This window comes from Beta vulgaris, chromosome 8, assembly GCF_026745355.1.
Source record: "Beta vulgaris subsp. vulgaris cultivar EL10 chromosome 8, EL10.2, whole genome shotgun sequence".
NCBI lineage: Eukaryota > Viridiplantae > Streptophyta > Magnoliopsida > Caryophyllales > Amaranthaceae > Beta > Beta vulgaris.
Genome location: NC_079209.1, coordinates 46,860,747 through 46,878,579, shown reverse-complemented (window position 1 = coordinate 46,878,579; position 17,833 = coordinate 46,860,747).

The following is a 17,833-nucleotide window of genomic DNA, read 5'->3' as shown; positions in this document are numbered from 1 at the left end:
GACGAGGTTCTGCCAAGCCGCTCAAAAAACACCCTGCAGCACCTCGCGAAGCAGGTCGCGACTCGCGACCGAGTTGTTCTTCTTCTTCGCAAGTCACATTTCACAGTTACACTTGCAGAGAATGGGTAATTCTTTTTTTGACGATGAGAATGGGTAATTCAATTAATCATTCTTTTGAAGGTAATTTCTAAATTGTAAGATTTTGTTATTTTGTTGTTGTTTTTATATAATCTAGATTTTCAGTTAATTTTATTACTATTTTCTGAACTTTTTTGGCTATGTGAATTGTTCAATTATCAAATTTCGATTTTTATTTATTAATTGGACAATGTTTGATGGTGAGTCATGCTTAAAATTTAAATCCTCTTATTCATGCTTGTTTAAAAAATTTTACCCCTTGGGACCTCATAATTTTGTTTAGCACAGAGCCCCTAAATTGTACAAGACGACCCTGATGATGATCATACGGTTTTTTCACTAAGTACCCCCGAGTTTTCAAAAAAATTCACTCGGTACCCTTCATGTTTTCAAAATTCACCAGGTACCCCTAATTTTCATGATAATACACTCAAATCCCTTAATGATTAACGGTGGTTAACTCTGTTAGTCTTAAACCTCATTAAACCTAATAAGTCCTAATTAACCTAACTAATTCCTAACATCTAACTTCTAATACTATCCTAACCCTAACCCTCAATTTCAAACCCTAACCCTAACCCAACTACCACCCAACCACCACCCCCTCCACCCACCCCACCCTACCCCCTGCAACCCCAACCCCCACCACAACCACCACCCCACCGCAACCCCTCTCCTTCCCCCACCTCTGCAACTTCACCAGCCCCCTTCCCCTACCCATTCAATTTCTACCCCCACCCCGCTCCCCCCACACCACCACCATTGTACGCACTTGTTGCCCTTCGAACACCAGGAACCCACACCAATAACCCCATCGCAACCCCATCACTCCTATTTATTTTGCTCTCCTTTCGGCTCGATTCCCCTCCCCTGTTTGATGCTCTGCTTCGTTACTGCGGTAGCCAGCGTGCTCGCGCTATGACGCTACCGTCCTACTATCCAAACTCGTCGGTGCTCCGTCACTGCTGTCGGAGCTCATTTCTCCCCTTCCCTGCTATGTGTTTCTTCCCTAAAACCGAATGGGTGGGGGAGGGATGGGAGGCCTGTTGGGCGTCGCAGGGGTGGGGGAGGAGGGGCATCATGGGTGGTGGGAGGGTGGGAGATAGGGCAGGGGTGGTGGGAAGGTGAGGGAGGGGTGGTTAGGGTTAGGTTTAGGGTTATTGTTAGGGTTCGGGCTGAGGGTAAGGGTTGGGGTTAGGGTTAGTGGTTAATTAGGATTGAGATCTCCTAAATCAGGGTTAATGACTAATGGCGATAAATGGAGTTAACCGTCGTTAGTCATTAAGGGCATTTGAGTGTATTATTATGAAACTTAGGGGTACCTAGTGAATTTTGAAAACATGGAGGGTATCAGGTGAACTGTTTGGAAACTCGGGGGTACTTAGTGAAAAATCTGATGATTATATTATATTTGTATGGAAGATTGATGAAAGCATATGGGATTTGGAAACTTTATTTTATTAATTCATATGAGGGATTAATATATATATTGTTGGGCCATGATTGAAGCATGTTGATCCCTTTTGATTATTTAATTACTTTATGAGGATCGAGGGCCTTATTTGGTAAGTGGAATATTATACATATAAAAGGTTGATAGGTTGTTGACTTGGTTCAACATATAAAGGAAGGTTATGGATCAAAGACGACATTAATTTTGGATTGTTAAGTTGACGATCACCTTATTTGATCCTAAGATTAAAATGCAAGTTTATGATTGTTTGATGATTATATTATTTGTCCTACTTGTGAGTCGTAACAAGTGAATAAATTATTAATCATGTAAAGTGAAACGTGGTGTAATATTCTGAAAATCTTAAACATATCGTTTTTTCATCAGGTACCCCTGTACTTTAACAAAATTCATGGGGTACCCCTAACTTTAAACTAATGCACAAGGTACCCTTGTTGTTTCAATAAAATGCACCAAATGCCCTTAATGACTAACGGCGTTAAGTTTCCGTTAGTCATTAACCCTAATCAGCCCTCTAACTCTAATTAAACCTTCTAACCCTAACATCTCCACACCCACCCCCAACCTAAACCCTAACCCTAACTACCACCCACACACTACATCCCCCTTCTACCTTCCCTAGCCCCTCCTCCACCCACTCACCACCACCTGCAACACCCCTCCCCTCCTTTACCCACCCTTCGCAGCAGCCACCCTTCCCCCCCCCCCCCGCATCACCCTCCCCTCCACACCCCACGGCAGCCACCTCCCCATCCCTCACAGCCCTATCCCCTCCCCCATTCTCGTCGATTTCCCCCACCCTCGCGAACGCTGTTCTTAATTTCTCTCTCCTTCTTCTTCATTGATTTTCTTGATTTCAAAAACTGATTTCAAAACTGATTTCGAAAATGATTTCAAAAGGTTTTCGCAAATTTTCGCAAAAGGTTTTCGCAAATTTTCGCAAAAGGTTTTCGAAAACCATTTTCAAAAACCTTTTCGAAAATGGTTCTTGATTTCGAAAATGTTTTCGAAAACCATTTTCAAAAACCTTTTCGAAAATGGTTCTTGATTTCGAAAATGTTTTCGAAATTGATTTTCGAAAATGTTTTCGAAATTGATTTTCGAAAATGATTTCGAAATTGTTTTTTGAAAACAGGTTTTGAAATCAAGAATGGTGGTGGTTGCTGCTAGTGGAGGGGGGTACGTTGTCGGGGTGGGGGTGGGCGCGAGAGGAGGTGGTTGCCGGCGACGGAGAGGGGTTGCCGGCGAGGGGAGGGGGCTGGGTGGGGGGCGGGGTTGTTGGAGGGGTGGTGGTTAGGGGAGAGGAAGGGAGGTGGTGGTGGTTGGGTGGTGGTTGGGGGTTAGGGTTTCAAGTTATGGAGCTAGGGTTTAGTTAGTTAATTATGGCTTAATTAGGGTTTAATTAGGATTAAAGGAGTTAATTAACCCTAATGACTAACGGAAACTTGACACCGTTAGTCATTAAGGGTATTTGGTGCATTTAACTTAAATAATAAGGGTACCTTGTGCATTAGTTTAAAGTTAGGGGTACCCCATGAATTTTGTTAAAGTACAGGGGTACCTGGTGAAAAAACCGTAAACATATTTAAGTGAATAATTAACATAATAATGTAGTTAGAATATGTATTATTTTATTCGTTCCAATAATTAAGCAACGTATAATAAAATGATTATAGAATTTTTTTTTTAACATAAAAGTTTACCAACTTAAATTATGACGATAATTTATAATTTGCGATTTCATGAGTTAAGGGCCTGTTCTCTTCGGCATAAAACAGCTGAACTGAACTGATCTGAACTGAACTGAAATGAATAGTGATATGTGAGAGTAAAAGTATTGTCAAGAGCTGAACTGAACTGAACTGAACTGGTCTGAACTGAACTGATTTGAACAGAACTGAATTGAACTGAATTGAGTTGAACTGAACTGAATTGAACTGAACTGAATTGAACTGAATTGAACTGAACTGAAAATAAGCTGGGGAGAACAGGCCCTTGAACAAGAAGGCTAATGTAGTTGTTAATTCACTTAAAGTACAAAATGTCAACATTTCACCCAAAATTTTACTAAGCCACGTTTAAGAGTGTTAGCATGGAAATATTTCTGATTTTTGGTTGGGAAACAAAAAGGGAAAAAAAAAGTGAAAAGAAAGTTATGGTCAATCCCCTATTAATGGTGCCTTCTTCCTCACCCTTCCATGGCCATTTGGCACTCATGCCTTCACTCTCTTCTTCTTCTTCAGTCAAAATCTGTCACCAATCACTCACCATAGCTTCTTCAAGCTAACAATTCATATTATTTACTCCAACTTCTCCCTCCCAACCACTGATTTTAGACCCCCAATTTCACTATAAATAGCCATGGAGATTCAACACCAAGAACCTATCAACAACAACCTTCATCCTCTCTTCTCTCACTAATCAGAATTTTTTGTCAACAAATTACCGGAAATTGAAATTGTGACTAAAAGAAACCTAAAAGAAAACCCCATATTCTCTCTCTCTCTCTCCTCTATTTCGTCCCCCACAACCGACCACCGTCGGCCACCACGCGCGCCACCTACACCGCGCTCAGTCGCCTCTCCACCTCGCCGTCGTTCGCCGGCCACCTGCGCAGCTTACCGGAGATCCGCGGCGCCAGCACCCGCGCATTCTCTCTCCTCCTCGCGCTCTCTCTCTCTCTCTCTCGTTCCTCTTCTTCTTCGCGTGCTGCAGTGCCGTGCTCACCACCGACGACGCGCGCGCTGAACCACCGGAGACCACCGCCGGAGACCGTCGCTGCTGCTCACCGCCGTTCACCGGAGCCGACGCCCATCCCCTGCCACGATTTCGTCCTCCCTACTCCTAGTAGCAGAGGTGATGTCTTTTTTTTTCTCCTTTTAATTTCTGATTTTCCTTAGTTTATAATTCAAGGCCAAGTTTATAACCTTTAAACCTTTACTAGTTTGTTTGGGACTAGGACCTTGGACTCAGAAGTAAGCTTAAGTTATAATCTGAATTTTATTATATTGTTGTTGGGCTAACTAATGAACTGGACTTGTTATGGTTATTCATGGACTGATTTAGTTAGTTTCAATAAACCACTTAGCTTATTTCCTAAAATCATGTTTGGGCTATAATTCCTAATGACTAAGTTGCTTGAGTTAACTAAAACTAATTAAAACTAATTCGTAAGCTTGTTGTTCGTAATTGCGCTTAAGTTATGAATACTTCACTAATCCTTAATAAGTTTACTTATAAAGTTATAATCACTAGTTACTTGACTTAATAGTTTTAAATGATTAACTATTATGATAATAATGTTAATGGATCTTTTATAACTTAAAACTTAATTAATTTATTAATGGATGACTAATTAGTTATTAACTATGAACTAGAATAATGATATGTTTTCGAAAGGTTATATAATATGTAGTAATATAACTTTAATGTTTCGATAATTTCTAAAAGTATAGCTAAATGAGTTATTTCATTAATTAGTTGTTAAAGAGTCATCTTAATTAAAAAGTTATTAACAATTAAGAAATAATGACCTTTAAGGAGACCTTTACGACGTTATAAAATCCGCTATGACCTTAATAAGCGCTAACTAATATTTAGGCTTAAAATCTAAATAACGAAACGTTCATTAATAAAACTATTCTTGAATAGATTAAGGAAGATAAAGGATATTACAAGCTTCCCCCAGCTATCAAGGTTATTAAGCAGGAATTCAGATAACGTCTACTGCTAACACCCGCGTTCCCTTTCAAAGTATGTTTTATGATCATGATTAATATTATGTTTTATATATGGATTGCGGGAAATGAAATGTTTTATGATGGTTATGATGATACGATGCTATGAAATGATGATGATGATGTTATGATATGAAATGAAAGAATTTAATTATTCACGATGATGATGATATGCTTAAAAGAAATGAAACATGATAAATTCAAGTGAAAGACGGTTCTTGGCAAGTATTCTGTTATCCCGGGTCATGCACGTACCTTCCGGCCGGTTGATCACCTTCCTTTTACTGAGGGATATTGTCCTCGGGTGGCACCGCGCATTCTGGGAAAATAACGCCACCTTCCGTTTAGTGAGGGCTTTTGTCCTCGGGTGGCTGCCTTTCGTTTATGATGTTATTATGTTCTGGGGAGACGTCCCTTCCGTTGTACTAGCCAAGTTACCAAAGTAAAAGATATATAATGATGAACATGATAAAGAAGATAATGTAACATGATATGATATGTTTGTGAAATGTTTTACTTATTCTCTTCTCCTTGTTTATAAATAAAATGATGTGAAATGAATTTGCGATGTTAGGGTAGTATGTTACTGAGCCTCGGCTCACGACGTTTTGTTTTATGTTTTAGGTACCGATGGTGACAACGGGATGGCGTAGCAGTGATGATTTAATTAATATCTAGATTATATAAACTCTCATGGTTTTAATTTAAGTTTATGTCAAAACTCTGATTAGTAACTAAGTTTCTATCAATCAAGACTGATGTTGGATCCATATTATGCTTCATGTTATAAGATGTTTAAATTTATGATTTTATGTCGCCTTGTATTTTCCTTATGGAAAGTACGGCGGTATCGCACCGACTATCTAGGTTCCGCTGCTAATAATCGATTAATTAACTTAACAACGATGATTAGAGGTCGGGGCGTTACACGTGGATATCAATAGCTTTAGACTTCTGCACGTTTGAAGTGTTGGATAAGTATGAGTTGGAGTACATGGTGGTAGTCCATGGATTTTCTTGGGACCAGATTGATCACAGTGTCCTATTTTTATTTTAAAGGTTCCTCGATATCGTAGGTTAGGGGAATACGGAATCGCGCCCGTATTTTATCTTCTAAATTGAAGTCTGGTTTTGGTTAGACAACTCGTTCCATTGACTATTCCATCTAAATCAATTAATCTATTAGTTGTGAAGTTTAGTTCAGTAGAAGTAGTCTACATTATTGGTTTATTATTATTAATCCCTGCTTATTATTTATTAGTAACATGTTAGGATTGTTTATTTATTTATTATGTAGTACTCAACTTTGTTGATTACGTGCTGTGTGTGTGTGTCAGGTTCGGATCTACAGGGCTTACAGTGGGTACAGCTGTACCCCCATTTTCAAAAAAGAATTTGAAGGAAATAAAAGCTAAAAAAAAAAAAAAAAACGGGGCCCAAGACTGACAAAAGGACGCTCCTCATTTCTCTCTCACTCACGCGTCCCTAATACTACCCCCTTCTTTCTCTCTCCTCTGGTCAGTCTAAAACATAACGTTTCTTTTTTCTTTTCTCTCTCTTTCTTTCTTTTTCGCCTGCCGGAGTGCCGGGCTGCCGGATTCCGTGTCGCCACTTTCTTTTTTCTTTTCTCTCTCTTTTTTCTTTTCTCTTTCTTTCTTTCTTTTTCGCCTGCCAGAGTGCCGGACTTGTAGACGTTGTACGGTTGTAGTTGTCCCACTTTGCCTTTTGCCGGAGTTCTTCTTGTCGCCACGAGCCCACGAGACGCCACCGCTGGCCACCCAATCGCCCACCGGCCACACTCGAACAGTCGAACGACAGTAGCCTGTAGCCAGTAAGAAGCAGAAGCATAACTGAATCTTGAAGTTTGAACGTCACATTGTAGCAGTCTCCACTTTCAGTTTATTATATTTTTTTTATAATTTCTGCTAATTTATAAAGGATAGATTTCTCATTTTGATATGAATTCAGAATTAATATGTTGTGCAATTGTGAATTATGAAATTAAGATTACTTGAATTGAACTTAGAGATTTCAATCTTGAATTGAAATTAAAGATTACTAATTACTTTAATAGTTGAATTGAAATTAATTGAATTGAAATTAGAGTTTACTTCATTACTTGAATTGAAATTGAGATTACTTGAATTGAAATTAGAGATTGTAAAATTGAAATAGAGGCTGTGAATTGAAATTAGTTGAATTTGGAATTAAATGTTGTGAAATGTAATTTGAAATAAGGAACTTTGGTATTAATATCTAATAATATGTTTACTTATACTAGATTTGGAAGATGAAAAACAAAAGTTTAGAATCTTTTTGGAAGAGAAGTGGAGGAAAATCACAAAAGTTTAGAATCTTTCTGGAAGAGAAGTGGAGGAATATAATAATATGTATTTTTTTCCTTTTAAATTAGTTGTAATTTGAATCATTAATTGATATTGGCATTGTATTTTGATTTGAATTTTTAGTCGTAACTTAACTCAAGTATTGTATTTTGTTTTATTTGATTTTTTCTCATCCGTACCCCCATCCCGTAATTCCTGGATACGCCACTGGTGTGTGTTATGTCTTATTGATCATATGATGACCCATTTGGTGAGCAGTCTATTGGGATCAATTGTGCATCCTCCATTACAGGTTTGAAGATGATGTATCATGGTTCGGGATTGAGAGCTTGTGTTGACTATTTACTATATTTGACTTTACACATTTCATGGTTGACTTTGACTAATGTCGTTAACTTTGACTTTTAAGGTTGACTGACTTTAGTTTGGTTTGACCTTTTGGCTGGTTAAATTTTATTTCTAAAGTTTATTTATTATGTTTTCCGCTACAAATTTTGAATAAGTCAATACGTTATCACACGAGCGATAATACTTTGATAATTCTCGAAGTTTTAGATTAAAAATGTATTTTGGAAAATAGAGAATGGTCGGGGTGTTACAAAGTGGTATCAGAGTTTTAGGTCTTGTTGGCCTTTCGTGCCAACTTTAAATTTTTAGGCGCCTAATAACTAGCTAATTACTTAAAATGAATTTCTTAGAATTGAGCTCCTACTTATTTGTTGTGTATAAATTACTTTTCAAAATATTTTTCAAGATTTTAAGATTTATAATATTTTATTTGAGTTCGAATTATTTTTTTTAAGGGGTGCGAATTTTATTTTGTTCGAAAAATTCGAACTATTTAATTTAATTTTTATTTAATTTTTTCGGTCCCTTATAAATTAGAAATTATTTATTTAAATCATTTTAATAATTCTAGTTTATTTTTATTATTTTGTGAGAGGTGGGTAGTATAGGAAGGGCATATAGGATAGAAATATTATATGTCTGCATTAAATAGTTAGTTCATTATGATTATATTTATCTTCTCGCTAACTGTTTATGTTATTCCTATGTTTTATATTGTTGATTATTCTTACTATTTATTGTTGGGATTATACGTTAAGTGAGTACCAATTTCTTATAGAAGTTATATTTATTGGTATAGATCGCTAGCTGTCTTATAGAGAAGCTACTAGAGTAGGGAGCTACTAAAAACCCTATTGTGTTGAGTGATGATGAGAGTGATGGAGGTTATGAGTTTAACAGTAATAGCTAATTAACCAGCCTAGAGGTCATTATGTATTGTGTCTTGAAAGTAGGCATCCCTGATAACGATGATGAGATGATTCAATAGTTTGATCGTACTAGACGGGAAATCTGAAAGGACATCTACAATGTTACTTGGAGACCTTATCTGAGCGATGTGAGTGATTCAGAGTTGGAGGAGGATAAAAATCAACCCAAAGGGATTACAAGATCTACTAGACCTATAATCCAGGTTATTATTATTATAGTGAAGACTCTAGAGACTTTGAAGATGAAATATTTACTTCATAAAAGTATTAAAAAAATAAGGATAGGAATGATATTGTAACTCCATGGAGTATTTATATATGTTCTAAGTTTAGTAGTTGAATAAGTAGCTAAGCTGTAGTGGTTTTAAGGTTCCTTCTTTAGCATCTTTACATTGTTGAGGAATCAGTTTGTTATTGTGGATTGGAAAAGTGTTACTATCATCATTTTGAGGAATAAAAAGCAACACAAATTCTTATATGCGGCCGGCCACACGGGAAGTTATAGGTGTGGCCGCGCGCGACACACTGTCAGCTCATTTTCAAATGGTCATAAGTCACTCGTTTCTCATCGGAATCGAGCTTTTGACCATGCATTGGAAAGCTATCGAGCCAAAATTTCATCTCCAACTTGAATCTTCCAAAAATATTAAATGTTCTGTGAGATATGTCCTTTTGAATTTCTCCCTTATGCACAAACACTTATAAACAAATGGAGTCACTCTTATGAAAATACGGATCGGAGTTACTCTTATGACCAAATTGAGTTACTTGTATGAGTACGTAGTTAATTTTAACAATAAAAGGATGTCACTTCTATAAAGAAATGTGGTTACTCTTATAAGCAAATGCGGTTACTTTTGTGAACCTTTGCGGTTACTCATATGATTAAATGAGGTTATGATTTATTGAAGTTACTTGTAAAAATAAATGAGGTTATTAGTATGAATAAATTGGGTTACTCGTAAGATTAAATAAGGTTACTCATAAATTAAATGAGATTACGAGTATGAACTAATTAGGTTACTCATATGATAAAAATGGGGTTACTTATATAATAAAATGGAGTTACTCATCTACTTCCTCACAATTGTTCACAAAAGTAACCCCACTTCATTATATGAGTAACCCCATTTCTATCATATGAGTAACCCAATTAATTTATACTAGTAATGTCATTTAATCTATGAGTAACCCAATTAATTCATACTAGTAACCTCATTCATTTATACAAGTAACTTCAATAAATCATATAAGTAACGTCATTTAATCATACCAGTAACCCCAAAGGTTCACAAAAGTAACCGCATTTATTCAAACGAGTAACCTCATTCATTATAAAAGTAAACTGATTAGTGACCTCATTTATTCAAATGAGTAACCTCATTTGTTCACAAAACTAACTTCATTTTTCGTACGAGTAACCTCATTAGTTCACAATATTAACCTTATTTAATCATATGATGACTTTACTTAATCAAGTAACCAAATTGTTCCACAAAAGTAACCCCATTTTATTATATGAGTAACTTCACCCAATTAATTCATACTAGTAATGTCATTTAATCTATGAGTAACCTCATTTAATCTTATCATGAGTAACCCAATTAATTCATACTAGTAACCTCATTTATTTATACAAGTAATTTCAATGAATCATACGAGTAACCTCATTTAATCATACGAGTAATCCCAAATGTTCACAAAAGTAACCGTATTTATTAAAACGGGTAACCTCATTCATTCATAAAAGTAAACTGATTAGTAACCTTATTTATTCAAATGTGTAACCTCATTTGTTCACAAAAGTAACTTCATTTTTTCTTACAATTAACCTCATTAATTCATAATATTAACCTTATCTAATCATATGATGATCTTATATGATGAAGTAACCCCAATTATTCACAAAAGTAACCCCATTTTTATCACATGAGTAGCCTAATTAATTCATACAAGTAATGTCATTTAATCTTATGAGTAACCCAAGTAATTCATACTAGTAACCTCGTTTATTTATACAAGTAACTTCAATAAATCATACGAGTAACTTCATTTAATCAAACGAGTAACCCCAAAGGTTCACAAAAGTAACCGCATTTGCTTATAAGAGTAACCACATTTCTTTATAGGAGTGACACCCTTTTATTCTTGAAATTAACCACATACTCATACAAGTAACTCCATTTGGTCATAAGAGTAACTCCATCTGTTCATAAGAGTGACTCCATTTGCTTATAAGTGTTTGTGCATAAGGGTCAACTTCAAAAGATCATATCTCACAGCACACTTAATATTTTTGGAAGATTCATGTTGTAGATGAAAATTTGGCTCGATAGTTTTCCAATACCTGGTCAAAAGCTCGATTCCTATGAGAAACGAGTGAGATATGACCATTTGAAAATGAGCTGACGAGCTGATAGCGTGTCACGCGCGGCCACACCTGTAATTTCGCGTGTGGCCGACCACATGCAAGACGCACTGAAAAAGTAAATATTAAGTTATCCAAGTCAACAAGAATTTATTTTGGCACGTGAATAGGAATACTTTTATTTGTTTGTTGTGATTGAATTTTTAAATTGATCCTCATACGTGTTATTCTTGATGTAGATATTATTCATGAATGATTATATGATTGATGATGATTATTCTGTGGTATTATTATAACTTAATAAGAATTGTATGTTGATGCGATCTTGTATGGTCCAATCAATTGTTGTCATCGAAGAGAATGGCAAGTAAATCGAAACCTAAAGTAGACCTACGTTAAATTTAACGTCACGAAGTATAATGACCAACAATAAAGTAGTCTTAACCCTGCCTAGGTTCACTCACTTAAGAAGTCTAGAGTTGTTAGAGTTCTTACCATGTTAGGATTCTAAAATTTATATAAGTTTGTCCATAATAGGAGACTAAATACGTTAGAAGTCTAACTCCATTAGAATTCCGCCCATCTTACGAGTCTAGGTCCTTTAAAGTCTCGTACATATTAAGAGTCTTGCATTCTTAAAATTATATTAAGCTTAGAATTCTAAAGTCATTAGAAGTCTGTCAAGTCTAGGATTTCATATCTATTATGATTGCATTAATACTTGAATCTCTTTGCGTTGCATAGTCCATTTTTTATACACTTCAAGCATAATTAGAGTTCATAGGAATTTGCGAGTCTCATTGCATCCATACTCATCATCTCATCTCATGCATTTCGCATTTAGTAGTCCCGAACTACAAGCGATCTGATTCTGTCTTTTGGGATATGTAGGCAGCCTTTACATATTCGAATACAAAGATCGAGTCACGCATACATGCATCAAGTATAGGTGCATCCAGAAAAGTCATGCATACATGCATGAGGTCTAGGTGCATCCAAAAGAGACATGCATGCATAAGGTCTAGGTGCATAAAAAAAATCGTTCATTTAGGATATGCTAATTTGTTCCTAGAGGCTGAATTCTTTAAAATCTACATTACATCCTCCTCTTCTTTCTCTAAAAGTTTTCATTGATGATCCATGCAGAATTTAAGAGACATTGAAATGGGTAACCATTGAAAACCGAGCAACAGTTCGCTGAAGCTTTAGCCAAGCTGTCTAGTATGATGGAAGAAATAGTTATAAGACTTGAGAAGGTCGAATCTGGTGAATCTCCTGGATTTAACAAGAAATTGGAGAGTATTGTTCATAAGGTAGCCAATACAAATTGCTATTTTGAGCCTATTGATAACACCAAACTGAAGGAATAACTTTATGAAAAATTCTCTACAACTGATATCCCTAAATTCGGACCAACTGATAATGCAAAATATCATTTAAGAAACTTTTGTGCAACCATGATTATCAAATCAGTTGACCCTGAATTGTACCCAATGATATTCACGGTGTCATCCAATTTGCCTAGATTGGTTCTATTCCTTGAACCCCAAGCAAATTGAAACTTGAGAGGATATTACTATTGCTTTCATGAAACAATATGAATCAAACACACAACTGCGAACCTCCCTTAGAGAGCTCGTGCTTCTTAAACAAGGTGAAAATGAAGGATTTACCACTATCTGAATAGTTGGAGAGAGAAATCAACTAACCCATATGGTGTCAAGGCCTGCATAACAAGACTTGACACAGATATTCGTTTCTAAACAATGTGAAAATGAAGGATTTACCACTATCTGAATAGTTGGAGAGAGAAATCAACCCATATGGTGTCAAGGCCTGCATAACAAGACTTGACACAGATATTCGTTTCCAAACTCCTCCTTAAATAAAAAAAACCACCTCAAATAGTTGGGACTTGATAACTTCACAAGAGTTTATAATGTGGGTATCCAGATTGAGGATGATTTGTTGAAAAACGCCCATAAGAACAAGAAGTCAAGAATAATGCCATTAATGTCATAGAGGCCCCTACCAGGCCTCGAAGAAAATGCAAGAGAGAAATATACCTCACTGGGTATAAGTTATGAAATAGCTTTTGACCTCCTTTACGTGAAAGGCGCACTTTCCCCTCTTGAGCCTACTCCAGATCTAGACGAAGATGAAAAGGGACCAAATTGGGACAAAGATACTTATTGCAAGTAACATAGAGGCCATGGATACAAGACTGGCAATTGCTACCCATTGCAAGGCCTTATTCAAGACATGATTGATGATGGAAGACTTCCAATTCCTCCTACTACAAAATACCTCAGGTTTAAAATCACTTGTCACGCGCAATGTGGGAGTCTTGATTTAAGATTTCATTTTTTGTTTTATTTCTTTTATGTTCCCAATCTAACATAGGATTTTCCCTCTTATTGCATGTACTCATAATTTTAAGTTAATAAATGAGTATTTACTTATTTTCTAACCTTCTTGCATTAGTGAGCATCAACAGAAATCGCGATTGCCGCTTTGAAAGGAAATAAATTTTTAATTCTCATGACTGTTTTAATAAATGCAATTAACATAATTGGCATAAAAGAGGCATTCCTCCCTTTTTCCAATCCTAACCATCCATTTTAACCTAAACACGCATCACCTATATCATGGGAAGTACATTTAACAACCATTCAACGTAAATGGCAAGCAAAAAAAAAAGAGCAACAACAAAATCAAAGAAAAAAATAAAAAAGCAAAAAAAAACAGAACAAGAAAAAGCAAAAAAAAAAAATGATGAAAAAAAGTACAAGATATGGAAAAAAAAAGGTGTTGCAAATAAGCACATCAATAGCTTTGTCAAATGTACTTCTTTCAAAACCTTTAACCTAGCTTCAACCCAAAACTCCAACTTTAACCAATAGGCCTTGACCTCCATAACCCAAAATCATTATAGGTCAAATCATATATCTATCAAAAACCTTCTCATAAACAACCCACAACTACATCCTAATAAACCTCAAAAGGACAAACCCTTGCCCGCTAGGTCGAAAACCCGTAAAGGCGACTTAGGCAAAATTCAGTGCTTTTCCCATTCATTACCCTGAAATACGAATGGCCTGATTCTGCTAAAGATACGTAGGAAACCTCACCCTAAGGTTTGACCGCTATAAACCAAACCAAACGTACATCATTATCCACCCTTGCCAAAGACCTATTCCAAACCAATGCCAAATGCATTGCAAATGGCTCCAAGCAAAATACTCCGCCACTAATTAAAATGTTAAGAGCTACGACTGGCTAGATTCCATCATGGATACATAGGCAACCTACTTCGAGACCTCGCCATTTAAATCCAAAACATATTTTTTTAAGGCTCACCTAGATCCATGAGAAAAGCGCGATGACCCAAATCATGAATTTTCAATGCTCATCCCTCCCCTTAGAATTGGACTGGGATTTGAACTTGCATAATTAGCCTACCTCATTGCATGAGTCAATTCATTGGATTTGCCTTTTTCTTATTCTTACTTTGTCGTTTTCTGAAGTACATTATCACTTTCTAAGCCAATGTTAGCATAAACGTTTAACGCTTAGCGTTATAACCATGCCTCATCCTTTGGGTATTCTTTTTTGGCCTTATTATCTTCTCTTCTCACCTCAGGAACCCTACATGGAATCTTTGGTTAAAACTTCCACTAAGCATACCAAATATCTTCAAAGTCAAGCAATCAAGTCCGATTGTGGGGGCAAAGGGGTTTCATCACTGGTCAACACACAAAATCATAGGCTCGACGTTTACCTTGATAAGGACTTCGTTACAAGTCCATACATGGAATATTGGGTTTTAAACCCACACGAATACAAGATCACACCTACTTATGGGCTCACTTAGGCCCTTGGCATACAAAACTTGAAACATATACAACTCAAGCATTACGAAGACGCGTTCTAAAACGTGTTTTGAATCCAACATAATCTATCAACTAAATGGATCATCCTTAGGGGGCTTCCCATTTCTCCTCTTTCAGATGCAATTTTCTAAACAAAAAAATTGAGCTTAGAGAAACAACAAAGCATCATATCATATCTCTACATTAGTATCATACCTTTGCATTTTACATTATACAAATATCGAGCATTGCATGCATTGGTCATCCTTAGCCATTGGATCCTAGCATCAGTCACAGAGTCACGCATCTATATATACACATACACATCCATCTTATACACATTATGCAGTCTAGTGTCACACAGTTACACACTTATAATATATCTTCATAGTTTAGGTCATCAATATGTCTTCACCCTTCTCGCTTTTTAGCGAATGAACTTTTCGTAAGTTCTTCCATCTCGCTTTTGAGCGAATGAGCTTTTCACAAGCTATTCTCTTTCTTGCTTTGTATCGAATGAGCTTTTCGTAAATTATTTCTCTCTCATCTTGAGCGAATGAATTTTTCGTAAGTAAATTTCCTTCTCGCTTTGAGCGAATGAACTTTTCGCGAGTTATTCCTATTCCAATTGCTTTTAACCCAAATCAATCTACCTCGAATAATCACTTTCATGCGAAGAAAGTATTTGTAAATTATTCATTTCTTCCTCGCTTTTAAGCGAATGAACTTTTTCTTAAGTTATGCTTTACTTTCTTACTTTTAAGCGAATGAACTTTTAGAAGTTACTCCTTTCTATTTGCATGTTGGTGTTCGTTGTATACTACATGTATCAAGACAAAAACAGCGGTCACGTATGTCCAGCACTAGTCTTCACCCGACTATACCCATGGAATTAACATAACATAGCTTTATACCGTCGTGAGCCGGCCAATAGGCCATACACATCCTTGGAGAGGGTCAAAGCTCTATACCAACATGAGCTGGCCATATATCCTTTTCACATATCCTTTCCTTTTGCAAACTTATGCTAGTTTTTGCAAATGTTTTCCATATATATCTGTTTCTGCAAACTTATGGTTGTTTTGCAGGTACCACTATCGTTTTGCAAACTTATGCTGGTTTTGCAAAATTATAATGTGTGTATCGGTGTGTGCGCGCGCGCATGTGTTTGTGTTTTGGCAAACTTATGCTTGTTTTGCGAGTACCAGTTTCATTTCGCAAACTTGTGCTTGTCTTACGAAATGATACTTTTCATATATGTCTGTTTCTGCAAACTTGTGCTTGTTTTGCAGGTACCGATGTTAAAAGAGTGATTCGAGAATGCAGAGCATCTAGAATCATTCTTTGTCCCGATACGTTCACTAACATTAATGAAGCCATGACAGAGAAATTTGTTGCATGTCCTTAATTGGTCCCTACGATTTTTAAATATCCAATTGGGTTTATGGGTTGTACTTTAAAGACTTGTGGGCGAATTTCGAGAACATTTTTAACAAACCCTTAACAATGGGGTAGTCAAATACGCACTCACACCACGTGGGCAAAAAAAAAATCACGCCTACATAAAGGACAACATCTTACCAATAAGACAGGTCTTATAGAGCTCCTCAATGTCCTATTGGAGTTGAGGAAGATCATCAAGAATAATAGAAGAGGCAGTGAAACAGGCTGGGGGAGGGGGGTCATAACAAATTTGAGCCAAAAGGGGGTCCATACTAGGCATGGTGGGAAATATGCTGGGGAGAGGGAGGGAGACACTTGACGGAATAACACAAGACAAAGAAATAGGAGGCCTAATAGGAGAGGGTTTAAGGGATGAACAAGACAGAAGAAGTATTAAGTAGAATGGCATCTTTAGAATTATGAGAATTTTTCATTGCACAAAAGCACTAATTACTCTCAAACAAGTAGTTCAGAGAAGAAGATGAGGAGAGGTAAAAAGGGATAATTGCAGAGAACTTAGGGGTCGTTTGATTTCCATGAGGGTAAGGGAATGGAATCAAGAAAGGGGTAGAGGGAGAAAGGAAAGCAAAACCCTTAGATTAAAAATGTTGTTTGGTTGAAATTTTTTGTTTTTCTCTTTCCTCTTTTTACCTCCTTCCACCACCATCCTCCCTCTCATGTTTGCCGGAACCCCGCCGGAACTCCCATTGCGTTGTCGCCCTGCCGGAACTTCCGCAGCACTGCGCCCGCGATCTCCCCCTCCCCTTTCAGATCTGCCATTTTCGGCTGCGATCTCCCCCTCCCCGTCGTTTTCTTCCACCCTTCCCCCTTCTGGTCGCAGCCCCTTCATTCTCGGGGATGGTGGGTTATGGGTGAGGGTGGTGGTTTTTCGAGGTTCTTCGTGGGTAATGGATGGGTGGGGGTGGTTTTTCGAGGGTGGTGGAAGGATTTCGATAGGTGTGGTTGGCGGTGACGATGGTTTTTCGAGGGCGGGGGTGGTTTTTCGAGGGTGGAGGTGGTTTTCCGGGATTGGAGGAGGTTTTTCGGCAAGTGTGGTTGGCGATGACGATGGTGGAGGTGTGGCAGTTCAGTGGTTAGAGTGGAGGGGTGATGTGGGTGGTGTTGGTGTGGGGTCAAGTAGTGGTGGGTGGAAAAGGAGGTGGTCAATGGTTGGTCAAT